The following is a 16,960-nucleotide window of genomic DNA, read 5'->3' on the forward strand; positions in this document are numbered from 1 at the left end:
TATAGGGCTGTCAAAGTTAATGCGATAATAACGCGTTAACATACATTTGTTTTAATACCACTAATTTCTTTAACGCATTAACACAACTTGCGATTTTTGTAGCAAGCTCAGTTTTAAAGCTAGAGTGAAGATACTGGAATCATATGAAACTAGGAATCCATCGGTACCAACCATGTCATACTAGCTTGTCCAGAAGGAGGCTAAATAACGCTCCAAACTTATGCAAAATTTTGGCGAGGAAAAACTGGCATAGTGATTTTCAAAGGGGTTCCTTGACCTCTGACTTCGAGCTATGTGAATGAAAGTGGGTTCTATGGGTACCCACGAGTCTCCCCTTTACAGACATGCCCACTTTGGGGCAAGTCAAAGTCAAGTCAGCACACTGACACACTGTGACAGCTGTTGTTGCCTGTTGGGCTGCAGTTTGTCATGTTGTGATTTTTTTTTTATGCTAAATGCATTACCTGTGAGGGTTTCTGGACAATATTTGTCATTGTTTTGTGTTGTCAATTGATTTCCAATAATAAATATATACATGCAATTGCATAAAGCAAACATATTTGCTCACTCCCATGTTGATAAAGGTATTAAATAAGATGAATTCATTTGTGATTTATCGTGATTTACTATCGAGAATCATGCAATTAATCGCGATTAAATATTATTATCGATTGACAGATTGCTTATATATAATATATATTTTTGTAATTCTGAAATATGTTTGCAATTGACTGTGTGTTCTTTAACAAATGTTTCGAGGTAATAGCATTTAAAGGCGGGGTATTAGGGTAAACAAGGACTGTCTAGTCTTGAGTTGCATCCTGCAGTTGAAGATGTTATTAAAGTGCACAAAAGCTGGTTCTCCTCACTGTTTGATGAAATAAGATTGCACCATTTGAACACGCAGAGTTGAACAGCCTCTCGGTGTAATGTCACAACTGGGGAGAATAATGATATTCCTTGTGTAAATTTCTGAATTTTTGAGTCTGAATGTGGTTTCAAAAAACTGCTACATACAGTTTTTACATGTTAAGAATGGGGGAAATCGTCTTTCTGCATAGCTTGCTTGCTCCCTAGCTACAACCATGAACAATAGTTGTAACTCAACTCCTAATGTTACCTGCTCCTAGAAACCGCTACTGCAGCTTCCACATCAACTAAAAATGATGATAAAATAGCATTTTGTGAAACCTTTTCTGAAAACAAAGTAGTCACAAATTGTGTGTAAAGTCTGGTAGCACTGCTGCAAAGTTAGCTTCACCCCCAGTGGTCCATGTGTATCTATTAGAGTTTACATTTCCAGGTGTGCAGCACTGAGCAAGCATTATCACAATGCAGGTGCTGAAAATGCAGTTGAACTGTTTTCGCTTTCCTCTTCAAGATCAAATCCGAGTGGGGGGCTCAGCGCTAGCGTCCCCTCCCACCTCCGTGACTGCACTGTTTTCGGGGAAAAGGCCTGTGTTGACAGGCCCTTCATTAGAGTCTTTGTCCTGGAAGAGCCTAGTACATAATTAATGTCTCCATGATGGATTACATGGGTGGATTGCAAACAGCGAAGAGGTCGGCAGAAAACGGGAGAATTGATGCGAGGCTATTTTCCCTATCGAACACGCCCACTGCATGCCCCCTTCTGCACTGGCACCGAAATTGCTGATTAGAAAGTCACAATATTTACAACAGCGGTGACTTTAGTACAGGTGTGAAGGAAAATTAAGCCCCCTGTGCCTTTTTACTTTCCTGTTCTTTCTCCGCGCCTGTGCGTGGGAATCGAAGGCGGCTGCAGCCCGACAAATGATGATCTTTATTGTGATTCTCACAGGTGGGGCTTTGGGTGGATGTAAACCATTAATCAACGCCATCGTTAATGATGCTGAAAGCACTGTGGAAATTAAACTCCTTCTGTTCCCCTTTCCGTAATGTTGAGGTGCCCTGTGTTCGAGCTGGTATGATGAAGAGTAAGATATCTTGTTGTACCGGTTCTTTTCCTTCATTTATCAGTAGAAAACTGAGCACACAGATGTGAGTTCTGTAAGTATAAGCCAAAAGTTAGCCGCTGCTCTCGTACTATTGAGTTGTAATGAGTGTCCTTTATGTCAAATTTCAGCTCAAGAGTTTAGCTTAATGATTTTAACATTTGACTTCCAGATAGAAAGCCAGGATGAACATAAATGTGCTGACTTTCCTCACAACCTCCAGGCTATGTTTTAATAAAACAAACTAAATCAGAACTAATTGCAACACATGGGTTTTTACATAAGAGATCAAGTGGGCTCAAGTGGAATGGCATCTAATTGAAAGAGCAGGGAATGTTTGATCTCAGTGTTTTCATTTAATACCCTCCCCGGGGAAGCCGAGCGCCAATTCCATCCACCATTTCCAGGGTTTTTGGAAATATAGTTTAAATCTGACAGGAACTGCTTCGTACTATTCCCCAAAAGCCCTGCATGCCTTTAGGTTGTAAGAATCCCAGCATCCTGAGCTGTCCTGATGCCCGTCAGTCATCTCCCTGGCAGTTTTTTTTTTTGAGATTTCAGTTCAAATAAATCCGTCTGTCTCTCGCCAGTGTTCGCAGTGCAGTCTAGTGCACCAGTGGATGAAGTGACTCGCTCAATTATACATTTACTTAGACAAGTAATAAAGCGCTGCCACTCTCTGCCAAAGCTGGGGCTGATTATACCGGCTGTACAAGCTGTTTTCCCAGCCTCCTGTTCCTCCCCTCTCGCTGATCAAGACATTCATCCCAAAGAGAGGCACACTTATTGGAGCGACTGCAACTCCCAGCGCTGCACTCATACACTGTCGAAAGCCCCTCCTTACTGATTTTTCCGATTAAGAAATGCATGTTTTTCCCCTCACATAGGGTTCTAATCTTCTAATCTAGTCTAATCTTTCAACCTTATACAACAGTTTGTATGATATCTTACGAAAACGTATTCCTCATTTTTCATGCGTTTTCCTATGAATGTCCAGCAACACGTGCCAATTTCCGCTCATTACATGACTTCATTTTGAAGTTTATCTTTTCAAAATAAACTTCCGTCTTCACTGGAAAGAACTTGGTTGGGTTTAGGCACCAAAGACTACTTAGTTAGGTTTAGGAAAAGATCATGGTTTGGGTTAAAATAACACCGGAAGTGGCGTAACTTAAGTACGGAATTTACGTGACAAATAAATCATCGTTGATGAGAGAGAGATGGATCAGACACCAGTGTAGAGGTAAATAGTCTCACACGCGTAGCAACGATGCAAAAGATGATTTAATAATTTACCCTTCCGATATGACAGATTTCTTCAGGGTATTGAGGGGAATAAACCAACATTGACTTCTGTTTTTCAAAGGGCGAAAGTCTGGTGTTTTTTGACCCATTCACCGACCCACCCCAACCTCTTCACTACATGGCGTTTGTCGCCCTTTTTACTTCCTGGTCCAGGATTACATACAAATATATTTTGTGGGATATATATAAATCATTTGTCATTCACTTTTCATAGGTATAGCTACGAATGGTGTATGAGAACAGCCTGAGTGAAGTTAGCTCACTTTTCAACCCTGTGACCAGAATTGTTTTTGGCATTGTACATTTCCGCAAACCACGGGATATGTTGAATGTCGGCGTTTCTGAACCCAAAATGTGTTTCATGAATATGTTTCATATCAGCCTCGTTTCACAATTGGTTAGGTTTAGGCAACAGCACTACTTGGTTAAGGTTAGAAAAAAAGTTTGTGTTAAAATAAAAACAAAATGTAAATAAATAACAACTGCCCTTCTTCGACTTTCTTAGGTAACATTACGTAACAACCGTAAAGTAAAAATTTACTTTTGGTTTCACAAGGCTCACGAACAGCGGCCTCCTGGGTGAATGTCTTGTGTTTGTTTGACCAATCCACCAACACTCCCACCCACGACCATAAGTGGACTTTCTTGTTTGTTATACTCGTTATTATACCACGTAACTTTCAATAACGGTTGCTCGATATGCTACGTCACTTGCACTGCGCATCGCTCGTTGTACTAGTACGTCACTTGCTCTGACCGAATGCAGAAACGTCGCCATTCAACGTATCCATGGTTTGCAGAAACGTACAATGCCAACATTTTTTTCCTGGCGACTGGGCTGCACTTTTCCCACGCCCTCATATGATGACATTATCAGTCTAACCTCTTAGCATGCCTAAACGTGTTAAGCTTTATCAGGACTATTTGCTTAGAATTTTTGCTCACCACTCCCAAGGTTATGAAAAAAACAATTCTCTCAAAGGGTATGCTGGCATTTTTCTTTTATTTTACAATCATTCTCATCAAAATAACTTCAGAAGAGATGATGCAACCGCATTCTCATGGAGGAAAAATAACATTTTTCCCCATTGCGCATTGTTTTTGGCTGCCCTTTGATGAGAGCATGTTAAAGCTGACATGCAGTCGGGGCGTTTGATGCTGTTAAAGCCTGCTGCTTAGGAGTAGAATGTCCCATTTGTTTGTGAAGAGTAGCCGCATAAAAGAGCATCTCTTATGAGCGCCAGCGCGAGAAGGTACTCTGAAAAACACTCGATGCATGATTCACAAGCAGCTTTTTACATGAGATCTCCCATCATCCCTCTCTGGGGGAAAACTGTCTCTACATGTTCATACTGACTGGATCTGAATGTACAACTTATATACCACCATTCTACATTTACCAAACCTACTTTCTTTCTGAGCACTCTAAAACTACTAACCATCATAATGTGTAAGATCCCCCGGGAGGCCATTTCTCCTTCCGAGACAGACTGACAGATAGCTTCTGATTGAATTGACAGCTAGTGCTCGGCTGCTGCATTTGGCAAACGATGACGGGAAGAGATTCCTTCCACAAAGTTCCACTAATTGGACATGCGTGTATGAGAGAGAGGGCTTCATTTAAAACAAATTAGCAAACTTGATAGTCTTAAATTAACCTGAGCTATGCTTATTTCCGTTCCATGTAACCTCAATTTCTCTCCCAATCCCACGCTCACTCACTTTGACACATGCTCTGCCTTGTGGCCAATAATTTAGCGGCTATCACACGATCGTATGCGGTTTCAGAAAGGTAATGGTATTGACACATTTTTGTTCTTACTTCAGAGTTATTACTGGAGGATAGCGACAGCTCTTCCAATTAACACCGTGGCGCCTTTGGGTGCTAATGATGGTTCATCACTTCACCATAATGCGTCTTTATGAAAATGGATTCCTGAAAACTCGGCACATGCTGCAAAAGTCATCTGCATAGCTGTGATAACATCTGTGGAAGCGCTCTTATCATAGACTCAGTAATCCATAAAAGAAACTACCCAAGCTGTTAGGAATGAGCTCATTATTTTTTAAAAGTCATACAAGAGTTTTTTACTTTTTCATCCTTTCACAAATGTTTATATCTGTTTTGCGTTTTCAGTTAAATGACAACATTTCAGACAAAAAGGATCGATTCCGCCGAGAGCAGAAAGATTCAATATGTGGTCAAATGGTCTTATATGCACTAAAACACTGTCGCTCAATACGAGTCCTTTCCTGGCCTCTGGTTACCACGGAAACCTCTCAGCTGTGTGTGTGTGTGTGTCAGTGCGTTGGTCTATTTGTACTTGTGTAATTACACACATGCAGCTGGCAGCATCTGTGTGAAAGGGTTTCTTTATGTAACTGTGGATATATGCCTATATTCCTACACCTGCTACCCAATTTTTAGAGTAGTGTGAGGCCGGATTGGGGGTGATTGGAAGATGGAAAATATAAAGCAGGACTGATATAACCACGAACTGAAAAAATGCTTGGATACATATTTGGTCAAAATAATACCAAGTATTTGTGTATAGAATAGGCCTTTTCATGGAAGACACTTTGATATGTCACAGTAGGAAAAGCACAGGTGTAAATAATAAAATAATAATGGCTGAATTACATTTAGCTGCTTTGGCTTCAGACTCCTGGTATTGTGTAGGCTTTGAATAGAACAGAGCCATCTTTAAAGAGGACCTATTATGCTCATTTTCCAGGCTTTTACCAGAACATGTTTACATGCTTTAAAATTCAAAAAACGCTTTACTTTTCTCATACCGACTGTGATGCAGCACCTCTTTTCACCCTCTGTCTGAAACGCTCTGTTTGAGCCCCCCCTCCCCCCACCCCTGATGAGTTCTGCTGGTCAGCAGGCCCACTCTGTTGTGATTGGACAACCGAACCAAACTCTTCCGACTCCACTCCAGCTCCGCTCTAACTAGCTTTGTTTGAGGGCGTGCCAAACTCGCCGCAAGGCAGGTGGAAGGCGTTATGCAAATGTGTTACTTGGTGACATCACCACGTTACGGAAGAAAAGGCAGGACTTGAATCAAGGCGTTTCAGGCTGTTCAGGAGCAGTGTTTCTGTGGGGGCGTGGACTTAGGGCTTTGTAATTTTGCAGAACTTTTACATGCACAAAAAAACTAACTCTAAAGGAAAGGGAAATAGAACAAAAGCATAACAGGTCCTCTTTAATGTTATTGGTAACTCATGCGCATTTCTTACTATGATGAGTCTAAATGTCTGCTGTGAAAAACACCTATTAGGGGACATATTTTTGTTTTTCATGTTAATACATTTAAATGAATGTTTAAATGCTTTTGAAATGAGCAAAACATAATACTAGTTTCTCTTTTTCTCTCAGAAATGATGACGAAATGCAGAGATGCATCCTGTCCTTCTACCGGAAGATTGAGTCATCTTTTGCGGGTAAGTTGCAACTACACTAACCCTGTTAATTCACTTAATGTGCTTTCTTTTTACTCTTCTGTCTCACTATTTAAATCAAAAATCTCTCTATTCAAAGAAAACAACAACTCTCTGTGATGGTCCTTATTGTTTCTAAACCTCCTCATCGTTATCAAGGAGTTTATTTTGGTGTATTTAGCTTGCTTTTCCAGAATAAAAGCTTCGCTAAGAATTCTGTGAATTCCTCGTGTTGAAAGTATGAAAATGACAGAAAGTGTAAGAAGGGGTTGAAGTGCCAGGATGAATTTGATCACTCGTTTAGCCAGTCCTATGTCCTCTTACTATGCATGTGATATGAATATTAGCAGAAATTATACCCAAATCTCTAAGCTTGAGAATATATTGGTACCTGGTTAAGGGTATTAAGGATAATTCCAGTTTTTTTCTCACAAAGTGGTGAAAACTATGAAACTAAGACCCACGTTTTAATAGCCTGTGATTTTCCTTTAAGGTACTTCCAATGTCCAGTACCTCATGAAGCTTTTGTGCAGACTTCCATATTGTTTTGAACAGGTACATCTTACCCTTCATGCCTTTCACAGTTCACAGTTACATTTATACAGCAAAATCGTTGGAACTACAAGGACGAGACAAACAAGGCTGACAGCATGGAAAAATTAGGAGCTGAAACAATAAGTTGACACCCCGGAGGAAATGTACTGTACATTCATTTTTGTGGCAGAACTGCAGCACTTGGCCAGACTTCAGACAGTGAGCCCTTTTTTCTTTATCTTCTCTGTTCACACTAGGTGATGCTGACGTGCGTGGCCAATCGGATGAAGCGGATGCACTGATTTTGACTCGAGGCAAGAGCTACAGTTACTCATGCGGATGGACCGGTGCCACACTGAGAGAGCCGACTGGTGGAGGTAGGATATGAGTCTCTCTGTCAGCGGCAGACGAGAGGGAGGGAGTCAGGTGTAATGAGGGAAGACGTTTCTGATTCACCATCTCCTCCCCTCAGTCACATATGAAAGGATTGAAAGCCGTGATGAATTCACACCTTACATACTTACAGTAAACACACTCACAGGAACATGCAGTCTGCTATTAGAGGGACTGTCACATCCTCAGTGTCCCACACATTCACTCAGTACATCGACGTATGAATAGGTGACTGTTATGTCAATTAGATTAAAGTTGTTGCTTGAACATCTCAATCCTGGTTGAGTTGGTGACACTTGTGGTTACCATGGTAACATCAAGTGCAGTTTAAGACGACAGCAAACCAGTGTTTCCCCCAGATTAACCGTCTTGGAGTTGTGGTGAAGAACAATCTGTTGTTTGCTGGTGTTAGCTGGGAACAAAGCTGAATAGCTATTTCAAGGTACAAATGGAGGACTTTAATTTTGGCAACTTTCCAAATTGATACAGTAAAAAGAATGCTTGATTTTGAGTCTGTATGTAGTGAGAGATGTCCGTAATTTCCCACAATTCTTACCATTAAGTTGGTTTTCTTAATGTATAAAGGGCTTAGGTAACCTACTCTCTGTGAATATAATCCAATTAATCGTATTTCCATTTGTATATTTTGTGAGTACTACATGTGTTTACACCTTATTTTGAAAAGCAGACATAGTCACTGCATTAGTCATAGCAGCCATTTCACTGCATTTACCATAAAAGTCAGAATACGGTTGCACTCCAACTTTAGCGGCAGCTAGTTTGACCACAGAGACGTGAGCTGGCTTGACCGCAGTCTATTACCCGGTCAGCTCCAGAGCTTCTCAGTTGGTCCAGAGGCAGCGTCTGCATCGCCTCCGCCGCCAGGTTGATGGTGTTCGCCTCTTTCAAAGAACTTATATCAAGTGCGTCTTACTTTGCACGCTACTACTGAAGCAAGGAATGTACAGATAAACAACTTTGAAAAGATAAAGCAAACTGTTTATGCAGAAATAACACCATAGCATTCAGAAACACAATACTTGAACTATACATGACATTATTTCAACATTAAATGTCAAGTTTATTTCTTAATATCTATATATTTATTTATTTTTTAAAAACGTATGGATGAAATCAATAATTCCTCCGTCGGTCAGGCGGGGCAGGGGGGTCTGATAGGTGGTACGGGCCCCCCTCCCCCATATAATCATAGAGGAAACACTGCAAACGCTCCATGACCAGCTACCCTGCCATATATAAAACTAATCTGCTAAAAAAAGGCAAAATGACTTCACAATAAAAGCCACCCCCGTGTAGAGCAGCGGCAGTAGAACATACGGCTGTAGGAGAAGTCAGCAGTAAATAGTGAGGCTGTTATCAAAGAGATAAAAACAGTAACAATGGATTACATGCATGCATCGTTTCCTGTGACACCCCTGTGCGTAGGTAGGCAATTTAAATCCAGCGGTAATGGCAGACTACTCCACTAACAAAACAACTACTTCATAGAGAAGTAATTACAGAATGTAAATACATCAAATGACTTTTGCTGGAAAAAGCCAATCATAATAGTTTCAAAATTGAGGTTTGATTTAATTAAAATCTTAAAGATTATCACTTTAACTTCATTGTTGATTCATATGGCGACTATTTTTCTGAATAGTCAGGTAGTTGTTTATTGTAGAAAATCTCAGAACATAGTGAAAAATGCTCATTAATATTTCCCAAAATCTCAAGGTGACGTCTTAAAGTTGTTTGTTTTTCTCCAAATAAATAGAAAATCCACACATTTGAGAAGCTGAAAGCTGGATGAATAACTTCAACGAGTAATTAATTATGAAATGTTTTGACGATTCATCAGTGAAACATTAATTCACCTTACAGAACCTTCCTGTCTGTGTGCTTTACATTAGATGAAGGGCGACAGTGTGTGTGTTGGATGGAGGAGGAAGAGAATATGCACATTTCCATGAGTGTGTGTGTGTGTGTGTGTGTGAGAGAGATCTGTAGCACTTCAAGGTTGTTGTTTTGTCATATCCCCTCCCCTCTCCCTGTGTGGCATTCTGTCAGAGCCAGCCCAGTGACATTTTCAGGCAGCTGAACTCTGGGACCTTTCAGTGTCACCCTCTGTTGTCATTTCTGACTGCTACAGCCCAGACAATGATGCACTCGCACTGTGGGGGGAAAATGATATACAGCCAACCTCAAGGTCTGCCTGGCTCAAAGTTGTTTTTCCACTGCTCCGTCAAACTGGCTTTTGCTAGCACAGACTACCACTCACTGAAGTGATGGAAAAAAAATAGTTTTTAGCGATGTAATATGTACTCAAGAATTGAGAAGAAGTCAGACAAAACTTTAGCGTTTGATATTTGCTATTCACTGAAGCTGATGCAAATATACGGAATAAGTGCAATACTTGCATTCCCGACAAAACACGATTCCCAGTTGGAGCTTATTTTCTGCTAAATCAAGAATCAACCAGCCTAAAGATATAAAAATCATCATCGGTATCGCCTCGTAGTTCATCATATTACGGTTTGCGAGCCCTATGGCGGACTGTTTAATTGCCCCTGACAAAATCAAATAGGCTTGGTCCCTGAGGGGGTGTAAAACCGCACGCATCTTATCCATAAATCAGGTGCGTAGGGCCGATGCGAGGTGGCAGCGGCGGTTATATAGGAGCCTCGGATGAATCACGTGCCTGCTGCAAGGAAATGGACCTGTCGGAGGAGACGTGAAATAGTGCGGCAAGCCGCGTCACTCACACAGCTCTCCTCCTTAATGTCATTATCACACCGGAACAAAATGTGTGGGTGGGTGTGTGTGATGCACCATGCAGGCAACAGGTGCAGCTGAAACAATTTCCAATTTGTGCGTTTTTAAGATTCAAGCACATGTTCAAGCAGTCACACGCACCTGCTTGCCTCCGACTTCACTGAGATTTATCTAATTGCCTATGAGGGTTCAAGCTCTTTCTCAGAAGACAACCTGGGGACTATTCAGCCTGACTGAAATACACATCTGCTCAGAAAACGCTCTGTCGCCGCTTCACTTCTCTCCCCACAATCTATGTTCCCCAATCTCCCGAGTTGTCGAGCCGCTCTGTGAGCGTTGGGTTCGGTGCAGCTGCCTCTTAACCATGTTCCCCCGTATTGATTTGAGTCTGGCTGTAACCTCGTATCAGGGCTTTGCAAAGTTCTCTGTTGCATTAAGTCCCGGTCCTAATTGAAGCCTCCCAGAGGCTAACTGGCTCGATTGCTCCGACATGTCAAAAAGCATCAGTCAGTTAAATGGGGCTGGGAGATGGAGAGCCGTTATTGCTGCTGCTGCTGCTGCTGCTGCCTGCAGACTGTGACCTTGTGGTGAGACTGAGCTTGAAATGTCTCCTCTAAACTCGCTGCTTCCCTGGAACGTCCAAGTTCTATTCTGGACTAGATATCTACCAAAGTGTGTGAGCGCATGTGTGTTTTGTAGGTACAATCAAGTGTGAGCATGTACACAGTTTTTCCGAAGCTGCGGGGGTAAAGTGAACGACACTCGTTCTGAGTGGCTGCTGATCCTGCAGCAAATCCACCCAAAGACTCATCCTCGGCTGCTGAGGATGGACTAATACATGGCTGGATCTGCCAGGAGATACAGCACTGTATGTATGGGATGACTACAGCATGTTGCCATAGTAACGCAGAGGTGTTGACAAGGTGTGATAAGCAACATACAATCTGTGTTTTCTCTGTAGATTTCAAGTAACTTTACACCTAATGTGCTGCGAGCCATGAAGCTGTAAAGAAACACCAGTGCAGAAGGACACGTTTAACTACTCTAGTAAGGAGGACAAGACAATGTTGTATTTGAGTATAGTGGGGAACCTTGTCTCGTCTTTTGATACTGCCGTCTGCAGCTCAGTGGCAGCAAGGAACTAGTGGATGACTTCAAAAAGACACCTCCTCAGCATTGAGGTGAAGAGGACATGATGCAGTCTCACAAGCACCCATTCATACATCTCAGCCACTATCCAGGTCAAAAAGCTCATTTGTCACTGTTAAATCAGTGGTGGCCAGTGTGCTGTTCTTCGCTGTGGTGTGCACGAGAGGCAGTGCTGAGATGGAGGAGGCAAGCAGAATAAACAAACTGGTTTAAAAAAAGGGCTGGCTGCTACAGCCTGAAGGCAGTAGCAGGGCGGAGGGTGTGAGCTAAACTGAAATCTGTCCTACACAAAACCACCCGCCCCCTCTACGGTGAGCTGCCACCAACGGAGCACCTAGAGCCTCTGGCTTTTGCCCCCAAGGTGCAACACGAAGTGCTTTAGGCGCTCTGTTGTGCCATCAGACTGTACAATACCTGTTGTGTGAATAGCCCCGCTCACAGCCACCAGGGATGCTGCTGAAGCATGCCACCTCTTCTTACTGAGAAACTAACCTGGGGCGCCTCTCCAGTGCTCTGCAGTGGATCATTTTGCATTGATTGGAGAGCTCATATATAACTGTTGATATAATAAGAGCACTCAATTTACATATGCCTTTTGCATAAATACCTTTTCCTGTAGATATGACACGTTCTACTGCTACAGATAGTGCTGCTGCAAATTGTGTGCATCTTATTAAATGGGTACCAGAGCTTGGTGCCCTAGGCAGCAAGATTCAATGACAATTTTGTTTGTACGCTCGCAAAGAGGAAGTTCTTAAACAGTGTTATTTTTATGCATAGCCTCTTAACCTGCTTATCATATACCATATTGACTTTGATTGTGAGGCAACCCATTTTTTTCAAGACTAAATTTTTTAAGATCAAATCTTGTTTCTTATATATATACATGTGTGTGTATATATATATATATATATATATATATATATATATACTGGAAAAACAAAGTTTGGAAACTTGTGTTTGGTGGATTATTTCTCTGTTGTTACAATGCTAATGGTCATTGTATTTTACATCGTTGGAAAGCCTGTTTATTTACCTACGCAATGATGTCCAACTTGTAAGGATCATGCATTTGTGGGATGAGCAGCACAGCTGATTATGTGGGTAGCGCCCTAGAAAAATTTGCCAAAATGCTCTGCCAATGGTAAACAGTGTATTCTCATAAGGCTACCAGGAAGCCTGCAATGACTGCCCTTCACCGTCAGGCCCGTTTGCGCTGGTGTCGACAACACAGACAATGGAACCTGAACATGTGGGGGAATGTCATGTTCAGTGATGAGTCCAGGTTCTGTCTGCGAAAGTTGGATGGCAGGGTCAAAGTATGGAGACGACATGGAGAACGCTATGCTGATTGTTGAACCGATGGAGTAACAGCTTTTGGTGGGGGCAGTGTCATGGTGTGGGGCGGCATCTCCCTCACTGGCAAAACAAGGCTTGTCATCATTGAAGGCCATCTCAATGCAGTAAGATATCGGGATGAGACTCTGCAGCCAGTGGCGATCCCATATCTCCACAATCTGGCACCTAACTTCATCCTCCAAGAAACAACGCTCGCCCCCACAGAGCCAGGGTTATCACAGACTACCTCCACAATGTGGGAGTAGAGAGAATGGAACGGCCTGCCAAGAGTCCAGACCTCAACCCAATTCAACACTTGTGGGATCAGCTTGGGCGTGCTGTACGTGTTAGAGTGACCCACACAACCTCGTTGGCTGACCTGCAACGAATCCTGGTTGAGGAATGGAACGCCATCCCACAGCAACGTGTGACCAGGTTGGTGACCAGCATTAGGAGGAGGTGCCAGGCTGGTGTGGCTGCGTATGGATCTTCCACCGCTACTGAGGCTCCTGACGGTGTATTAAATGAATAAAGTGTAAAATAACCAATATGTCTTGTTTGTTCCTTGTTACTGAAAGAGAGTTCAATCATCCAATCCACCAAACAACTCAAAACAAGAGTCAATACCAACAGGAGAATACACTGTTTACCATTGACGGAGCATTTTGGCAAATTTTTCTTGGGCGCTACCCACATAATCAGCTGTGCTGATCATCCCACAAATGCATGATCCTTACAAGTTGGACATCATTGCGAAGGTAAATAAACAGGCTTTCCAACGATGTAAAATACAATGACCATTAGCATTGTAATAACAGAGAAATAATCGACCAAACACAAGTTTCCAAACTTTGTTTTTCCAGTTTTTATATATATATATATATATATATATATATATATATATATATATATATAATCTGACCAGAACGCACTAGTAACAGTAACACATTGAAAAAAAAAAAACCAAGGTAAGAAGATATAAATCTTTTAAATGCAATTCTCTTGTTTGAATAGGCAAAAAATTTAACTGCAGCATACCTGTAGACCTATTTCTAACATAATTTAACCATCTAAAAGTGAAAAATAGAACCATAGGTTATATTTTAATTGGACTCTGCCTGTCTCATTGATCACCATGATCTTAAAATTAGAATTATTCTCCTCCTCAGTTTACTTGGCCTACCTCTGAAATTGATCTGACTGGCATTAACATTAATGACTTTTGCAAGCCGTTGCAGGTTTCGATCCTGGTATCATATGAATCTTGAGATTGCGATAAAAGCGTTGATACCAAACATGTCATGCTAGCTTACTGGGAAAAGGGCTTAATATTGCTCCAAAGTTGAGCTGTCTTTACAGTGAGGGCTGCAACACCTTAGTGGCAAACAGCAGTGTTATGGCCAGGCTGTTTGTGCCCCCTTCGGCTTGTTTGTAACACAGACTTTCTTCTATTGCACAGTTATAGTCACATGCCTATGAGTGTTGCTGTGTAGTGCCCTCTAAGTGCTCAGTTGACGGTGTAAGGTCATCATGGATAATCATCTGAATGAAGCTATGCTGACTTTAAAAAGTCCACCTGTGTTGCCACCAAAGCGGTGAATGTCACTCATCAAGATAATATAGTTTATGCGCTGCCACTGCAGAAAATCAGTCACCCAGAAGTGTGAATTTGCAGTACACAAATCTCACGGTGGCTCTTTCCAGCTTAACTTCTGCGAGCATACAAATGCAGAACAGTTGTCTATATAATCCAAGGGAAAAGGTTACAGAGTACACTGTAGTTTTGAGTGTATGTGTCAAAGTGCAGTACATATGAACCAAAGTGCAGCTCTCAGGTAGCTAATAACAGATATTTGCTCCATACCTATTCATACACTGTTCTATAGGACAAAAGCAGTTTGACGTCATAATGATAAACCTGCTTCTATAACCGTACAGTGATAGACAGCCGTGCAGACAACCACTTATTTAAACCTCACTAATGTATTAGTCACCGCAATGTTGGTCACCGCTAACGGAAGGAACTTTATGGACGATATGTGTAGGTAGATACAGCTGTCTTTCTTGGTTATTTGTCATCAATGAATCAAACGTTGCAATTATTCTGATTAACATGGAAAGAAACATATTACATTGCCCTCTAAATACCTGCTTGTACTCCATTGGCTGTGACTAGTTTTCCATTCTTGTAACAGCAAAGATTACCATAAAGCCCGACTCCTTACAGCCCCAGATACAGTGCATCTTTTAGGGACGTCGTTTTTCTTTCTTATCTTACTCTTGTAGGTATCTTCATGTCTAATCTAATCTGGGTTGTTGTAGCTGTTTAGCCACTTTGGGGTCTTTGGGGTATGGGTAGGAGTATAGGTTTGGGAGTGAAGTTTAACATTAGTTGCATGAGTGGCAGTTTCTCACAGGTAGACTTATCCCTTTGATTGATGCTGAAGGATTATGGCTCAATAGTCTCCACCTGTCACCCATTGTACCAGAATGGTGGATAGAGACGCCAGAGGGGCCTTTTGCTTACACAGCGCTGTTTGCCTGGAACCGGCTATCGACATGGGCCATAAATCACTCTCTAATATTTTTATGCATCCAGTCCATCCAACTGCCGCTAATGGTTCCCCCTCCCCGCTTCCTTTGTAACTCATTTGAGCCGAGCGGCGACGCATGACAATGTGTGCGTAATGGGGATTGCTAGAATCGGCTCGGCGGAAAGACACGGCCCTCTGACTGGATCGGCTTAAAAAACGGAACTCCCGTGACCTTGCATCAAGATTATTTGGAAAAAGGGCAATTGAAGACAAATCAAATGCAGCCTTGAATTGTAAGGGCTCGCCCCCCCGATGTTATTGTACAAGTCCTAATCCTACATAAATCCTGTGTCGGTATTTAAATGACTTCCGTAATTCTTCACAAACTGTCAAGTTGCATTAAGAAACCTGCCTCTCAAATGCACGTTGACTTTTCGATCCCTCTGCACATTTGTACAATTGAAACAAGACGTGCCAAGCAATTTGCCTCAGAAGCGGTAAATCTCCTAAAGCAGCTGCATCTTTTTGCCTCGGCGGACCGCTTCATCTCTGACCCCAACCCTCAACAATCTCCCTCCCCTTCCAGCACAGTGACTCTGGCTGCCGTTGCCCTCGCTGCCAACATGTCCTGACCTTCGCTGCCCTAGCGTGTCACAGTCTTATCAAATGCTATCTGATGGCACCGCAAGGGCCCGAAGCAAGCAAGCAAACACTCTGATACGATCTGTCTGGCTGGTTAAAGGAGATGCCCCCCCCCGCCCTCACCCACCCCCTGCTGCTTCTTCTCCTCTCCATCAGCACCTGTGGTGGCTTAAGGGGAAACTTAGTGCTCCGTCTGTGGCTTTCATCTCTGTGTTTTTTGTTTGTGCAAGTTTTACATATCTGGATGTCTCACTTTGAGTGTGCGAATATGTGTGTTTGCAGGCCCATGTGTGCATGATAAGCAAATGGGGATCACGCTATAGGAACAGTAACAGATTTGGGTGGAATAAGCTAATTGTCTTTGTTGAGTTAGATGATGTCATGTCTTTCACATCATAGATTAGCAGAAAGGTCTGAAGCAGGTGATGTATCTTGTTTAATCCGTACAAAAACCAAAGATGACAAATGACTGTTCGCTAAACTCCTCCTCAGTACAGCGACTGTCCAATCATTGCATAGCAACTATAACTAGAGCCCCTTTTCCATACACACTCGGTCAGACTCGGCACGTCAGCCCAGCACGGCAGGGGTTTGCATCTCCATTACAACAGTGCTACCCGCTTGAATGTGTGTGTAACCAAGGCTGTGACTAGTGGTCAAAGGAGCGGCTCTAAAACAGTGAACAAACACATTCCATTTCCTATATTCTTCACAATAAAAGTACCCCGTTATTTTTGCTCCTTGTACTCTTCTTCCTTGCAGTATTAGTAGACTTGTTTTTATTGAAGAATAGCCGCCAACAAAGCTCAGCTAATTCGGTGATAAACACATTTCATTTCCTATAAATTCTTCACAATAGAAGTCCCCCATGAT

The 16,960-nt window shown here is 42.2% G+C and overlaps 1 long non-coding RNA gene across 1 annotated transcript in view; it reads left to right on the top strand.

The window, feature by feature from the left end:
- Positions 1-16,960, top strand: part of LOC119483147 — a 215,800-nt gene that overhangs the window by 112,487 nt on the left and 86,353 nt on the right. Inside the window, exons 4-5 of the long non-coding RNA XR_005205630.1 lie at positions 6,661-6,725; positions 7,514-7,633. This is a non-coding gene — a long non-coding RNA (uncharacterized LOC119483147). The remainder of the gene's footprint in view (positions 1-6,660; positions 6,726-7,513; positions 7,634-16,960) is intronic.

The sequence above is a fragment of the Sebastes umbrosus genome, chromosome 23 (assembly GCF_015220745.1).
Source record: "Sebastes umbrosus isolate fSebUmb1 chromosome 23, fSebUmb1.pri, whole genome shotgun sequence".
In the NCBI taxonomy this organism is placed as follows: Eukaryota; Metazoa; Chordata; class Actinopteri; order Perciformes; family Sebastidae; genus Sebastes; species Sebastes umbrosus.